The sequence below is a fragment of the Molothrus aeneus genome, chromosome 10 (genome assembly GCF_037042795.1).
Source record: "Molothrus aeneus isolate 106 chromosome 10, BPBGC_Maene_1.0, whole genome shotgun sequence".
In the NCBI taxonomy this organism is placed as follows: Eukaryota; Metazoa; Chordata; class Aves; order Passeriformes; family Icteridae; genus Molothrus; species Molothrus aeneus.
The window spans coordinates 8,719,790-8,726,280 of record NC_089655.1 but is presented as its reverse complement, the minus strand read 5'-3'; positions in this window follow the sequence as shown (position 1 = coordinate 8,726,280).

The window sequence follows — 6,491 nt, the reverse complement described above, 5'->3', positions numbered from 1 at the left end:
ACACTAGCACGTTCTGACGCTGACTGAAATACAAGTTCCATTCTCCATCACTCCAGTGTCCATCACTCACCACATCATCAGAGCAAGAGGGTTTTGCCTTTTGTTGGGGGATTTTAAGCCAAAGTTCTTGGAGCCTACATTTGGTCTGATTTGCAATGCCAGATCTGATTGTAACTCTCAAATGATGAGACTGAGTCTTCCCCAATGTTTGTATCTAACCAAGCAGACTGAAGACAATCAATAAAGCAGAGATCATCTCAATAAAATTTGTATACATTTCATTAAGTCATTTAAGTGCATCTGTAAGCAACTGCATGAACAGCTTCCAAGTGGAGCACTGTGAAACTCCATAGCAACACTAATGACATCAGGGAAAAGAATGAGCCTTTGAAAAAACAGAAAGCTGGAGAGGTCATGGCTTTCAGCCACACTTGATCCCTCAACATTCAACATAAAACATCCTGTTAATTCCCTCAGCTGGTGAAGAACTGAATACAGGAGATGGGGGTGATGCTCTCCTCCACACTGATGCCATTTTTAACCACACAACTGCTTGGGCTCTTCACCTGTGGTAACTCTTGGAAAAATCCTGGGCAAGGCCTTGGCTGGCTCCTCTTAGAAGCAGTGATTAGGACAGCCAGTAACAATGGTCAAAGAAAATACAGTATGTGATGTTGGAAACAAATTCCTACTCCAGAGAATCACTCTGTGCAAAAGCTCTTTTCATACAACAGCACCAATTATTTCAGAGTTCAAAGCCACAGCTTCGAACTTTAGGGGGGAAAAAAACCCCACCCAAACATCTTTAAATCTCTCCTGGCTCTTGTCATCTTCACATCTGTAGCACAAGCACCTTCTGCCCTGTATGGTGCAGGTATCACCTCACAGCTGTGTGAAAGCTCTGGTTGGGTCCAGGTGTGCAGAGCAATTGAGAGGATGTGGATTCACAGGATGAAGCAAGGCCCAAGCTCTGGGCAGCCCGAGGCTGTTTGCTCTTGTGTGGACAGCAGAAAGAAGGATGTGCATAACCCAGCCTTCCCTGGGCTGCAGGTGGGCTTGGGAGGGAGCCCTTGGGTGGCTGCTTTGCAGGGAAGATGAGTGCCCTACGCTGCACTGCAACACACAGGGAAGCACAGAGGATTGAAGTGTCACTGCTGTGGACTGGGGATGACAAACCCAAAGTACTCAGAGCACAAGGGACAGAGTGTGCACAACAGGCACTGTGCTCCAGCCAGCTCAGGAAAGGAAAGAACAACTCAGCCAGGAAAACACTCTGAAAAATCCTTCAGACATTTGAAACAGTGCTTATTATTTTTAATATCTGCATTTCAGATTTTCCTGGGGTTATTGTTATTCCTATCCTTTAACAAGTAGAAAGAGACGTGGAAGAGCTAAGATATTTCCTGATCTATTTTGTTTGCCTTTAGATAAATAAACCTGCAAACGTTTCAAAAGATGCTCTGAGTTCTATTTCCAATATACATGACCCACGTCATTTCCTCTCAGAAATATCTTTGTGGGAATGCTCAACCAGTTCTTGTGTTGACATCCATAATAGTCAACTTCTGATTTCAAATTAAAGCAGTCAAGCACCAGCACTTCTGCACATGGCTGGGCCTCATAGCCATGTGGGGGACACTTCTCTAAAGTCACTGTTCTAAATTCACATCCTTCTCTTCTGCAGGTTGTGATACTTTCCTGCATTACTGGAGCCCCTTACAGACATTGTTTTGCCCAGATGTAGAAAATCCCGGAGTACAGACTGAGTTCTGTTGGCAAAAGAGTTTTTCTGGTGGCTCTTTTTGCCTCAGAACAAACAAGTAGCAACAGCACAAGTGCTTGTGATCCTCGGGACTGATTTCATTCGGATGGAGTAAGTACAACAACAGCAGCAAAGCAAAAAGCTCTTTTAACCCCTTGCCAGCTGGATGCAAAGAATCAATTCCAGCTTTTTCTGCATTGCAACACCTTCCAAGTGGCTTTCCCAAGACCCCCACAGTTAACAGCCAGTGCAATCCTCAGCCCTGCAATAAAACTAACATTGCTCATCAGAGCCATCACCCAAAGGTTATGGAACTCAAGGCAGCAGTACACCCTGCTGCCAAAACACCCACCCCTCCCTTCATCCTGCCTTCTACTGATGTTAAAAAAGCCCTTATCACCTTGAACAGAGAGCCAGCATGCAGGATTTGAAGTGTAGATCCAGCAGGCTGAAAGGCTGCTGTTCAATGTCTTTCTGTTATTCCATGGCATGTCAAAGGAGAGGATGCAAGGCCATTAGTCCATTACATTTTAGCTACTGACAGCTTGACTGAAGAAACCAGGCTCTATTGGAATGGAATGCTACCTGCTTCTGTTCAGTACAATACCAGGTTTGATATACATTGGAATCATTTTCCTTTATAAGAGAAGGATTCCTTCATAAAGGACAAAAAAAAAAAAAAAAAAAACAAACCCAAAACCCTCACTTCTAATTTGAAGTGTCTGAGTGTTTTGGGTTTTTTTTAAGTCTTTTATAAAACGAAAGCTGGGGAGGAAAGGTCTCTAGTGCTCATAGGACGTGAAGGTAACCTTCAAAATGTGAGTCAAATATAACCTGTGCAGTAACGCCTACTTGAGTTGCAAAGAGCTCAAAGCAACAACACATTAACTGTCCAGTTCTGCTTCTAGAATAATTATCCACACCAGCTATTTCACTGCTCAGCCAAGACAGGTAAAAGGAACATGGTCATTACTCCAGGGATCTGTAAAATACAGTGTTGTCAACCTCAAATACTGAAAACTCCCACATCAATTCCCCTTCCCCAAAAAGACAAAGGACCAAGTAAAAGAATTTAAATTAAATTCTTGTGGGTATTGTTTTATGCCTTTATAATTTCATATCTCTTGTGTACACTGAGGCCAAAGTTTCAGGCTTTTATCCACATTCATAAATGTAAGAAAAAAAATTAAAGTCATAATGTAGCCATTTGGCTTTTAAGGGCAGAGAGAAATGCATCATTCTTAAGCTCACAGTTAACCCATGAGAGAGCTGACAAGGTCAGCAGCCACATGTGACCAGTCTCTCTTTTCTGGTGCTGAAGACAGCAGATTCTGATGGATCAGCCTTACATCAGCATATGATAAACTGGTCCTGAAAGGTTAAAGCCTTCTGAAGAAAGGTGAGCATGTTTTCATGGCTCCATTTATACATCACATTTATTCACTTACTCTGGTAAAGACTCACCCCTTTAGCCCAGTCTGTTAAAGATGAAATCATTACTGTAAGTCATCACCTCCTCCTTCACACCAAAGGACCTCATTCTTGTCACCATATATTTATGTTGCTGAAAACCAATGACAAATGTGTGCTGTGTGAATAAATCTAAAATGCAGTCCTGATAACAGTGTAGGAAGAAATATAATCACCTCAACACAAAAGAGAACCACCCAACTAGTCCATGAGACAATGCAATGAAGAAGCCCATTTCCAAGATCACTTCAATGAGAAATAAAAACCAAGCCTGTCAAAACACAGATTGCACCTCTCAGCCTTTCAGCCCAAGGGAATGAATGCCAGAAATAAATAGCAAAAGCAGAAGTGCCAGCAACCACAGGCATATTACAGGCTGCTTTTAAAGACAAGCTTTGATCCTGTGGTGGTGTGGGGAGAGGAGGACGGGGTGGGCTCCCATTTCTGAAGCACCACATGGTGCAAGCTTCCTTTGCTCTAAGCAAGCTCCAGATTTGTGTCCAGCACAACCCACTGCATTGCTCAGGAGAAGGAAGAGAATTGTACAGGTTTCCCCCAATTCTCCCCCAAAGTGCCTTTTGCCTTAGAGAGATCCTTGAATCCACAAACACAAGCAAGGGCAAGGCAGTCTTTTTGGTTCCTCTGCAAGATTTCCTCCAAGTCAGAGCCTGTTTTAATTTCCTTCACAATAAAACAATATATGTCTGTCCCTAGTTACTAGGAGTTTAGGAAAGGGAGAGGCAGAAGTGCAAGACTCCTTACAAGCAATGCTCTGAGCAATGTTCCTTACTATCCTTCTGTAGCATCAGACATTCATTAAAAAAGTCTTGGCTGTTCTCTCTTCCTTGTTAATAAAGCTGTGTGGAGCTGCAGAGTCCTGCTCCAGGCACAATCCCTACTACAGATCATCTTTATTGAATTCAGTTCCATTGTACTTATATTTTCTTTGCACAAGGACGCCTGCAACTTCCAACCCAAAACTTGTTGTAGCATTTGTAACATTGTGGGTCTCTTTTCCCTTTCCTGAGTTATCCAAGTTCAAGTTGGACAGACTTGAGACACTTCCTATCTGGTTGCAAATTGTCATGTGTTCTCCATTGGAACAGATCCCAGTGGAAAAATTTTAGCTGGGATTCAACAGCCTGTTGCAATTTCCCCTTGATTTTATGGCCAAAAAGATGAAGGAACCAAGCTCTTCTATTTTTCCACAAAGGCTTCTTACCATTGGGACTGTGCTCATCATTAAAACAACAGCAGTGCAGTAAAGGCCTTTGAGGCTCACAGAAGTTCATTTTAAACTAACCAGGAGTGGAGAAGACTGCTGCAGAAAAGCTGCCACCACTGCCCTCCTGTCCCTGTCCTTACTGGCACTGTGCATTCCTTCTGCCAAACCTTTGCACAATCCTTGAAGAGAAGGGAGCCATAGGCCAGGCTGGTCACCATCCTGGCAGAGCCCTCCTGCCCACCCTCTCCACAGCAATGGGAGCTGTTGGCTTCCTCTCAGACCCCAGACACCAAAGCTGTGCTCACAGCAAGAGCTGGATTCTGCCTCAAGCACCAGCTCTAACTAAAAAGGAAAGTAAAGAGCACATTACCCTGCTGTTTCACAGAGAACCAAGGCTAGCACAATATATCATCTCTAGATGAAATGTTTGCAACCAGCAGATCCATCCATCTTCCCTGGGTGCAGTCATTTTTGCCAGTCTTACTTGTGTTGGTAAAAAGGGGCAGCAAAGAGCCTTTTATCTGAAAGCACATTTCCCAGGAGATCAAAAGTATATTCTTTAGTTTTCAAATCTTCCCTCTTTATCCTCACAGTTCCCATATAGGGGAAAAAAATGGCAAAATGTTAGTGAGAGTATATATAAATCACACCAACCCCTGATCCTCTTATCCAGTAACCATAACACATCATACATTGAAAGTCTTTCTCTGAGAGAGTAAAATAAATTACATTTTCCTTGCCAGCATACTGAACCTTATGTTGGTTATTGTAAATTACTGAAAGCACAAAGGTATAGTCTTTGTGTGCTCTTCTTGGAATATGGAATATGAACATCAAAGGCAAAGGCAGCAGTTATCAGAAACTGCTCTTTCTCTGCCTCTGCTTTTGACAATGGGCTGAGCTTCTTCTAGCCATTACCAAGTTAAAAGAAACAGAATTAGACAAAGCATTAGAAAAAACAATTGTTACCAAAAATAACAAATTATCTGTGGTATAAATATCACCATAACCAAATAGTCAGCATTCAAACAATTAATTATAGCATAAAAGCATAGACTATCAAAAAAAAGAGGTGAAAAAAAGATATATTCCTTATAATTTTTTTCAACATTCAAGTTTTTTAAAATGCTACCATCTCTACAGCTGTTGAAAGGAATCATTGCTATCACCAAAATTTCATTTTTAAACAGTAGAAGATCATCCTTTTGCATGTGACAACTTTAGCCAATGTGCCATAATCATCCTAGCCTAATTTTTTTGCCAGTCTGTTTTCAGAGTCAAGGTGAGCTTGGCTCTTACTCTGAAAAAGGACACAGCAAGACACAGAGCTTTTATCTAGGCATTCTAGAACAAAATTGCACTTTTTTTGCATTCTTTACCACAAATAACTTAAGAATTTGTCTCTTTTTAATAAGAAAAATATCACAAGCATCACCACCACATGCATTTGTCCCATTCAAACTCACAAATCTATTTTAATTCCAGGGGTAATACAAAGCTGTCCACAGCTGTACCCCACCTATAGCTCTAGGGTGGTCTCAGAAATGATGCTCCTGACTTGTACCACTTGGACTCAGGTAAGAAAACAAAGCAACCTGAAGTTACTTCATGAATTAACTTGTATGGATTTTCTGTAACAGAACAGAGGATGCTTGCAGGTTTCCTGAGCAGCTGTACTTTCACTTGCAGGTCTCAATCTTCCCAACAGATTAATTAGAGCCAGTGATAGCCGAGATTCTCCATCATATTAAAACCTTGCCTTCTTTCAAGCAACCTACATGACTCATCATCAGCTCAATAATTACAACAAACAAACCAAATTTCCCATCTGTCTCACTCTAGGTAGAGCCCACTTAACATCAGTGCCTGCAGATGCTGCTTTGGACACGCTGCAGATGCTGGAGGAATGAGGAGCCACAGCCACCCTGATCTCGTGGTGCAGAGTAGGACTGGTCCCTTCACTCCCTGTGCACTCCACAGGGAGGGAGCAGATAGGAAAGTCAGTCAAATGGGAAGAGAATGTCTTTTCTCCTT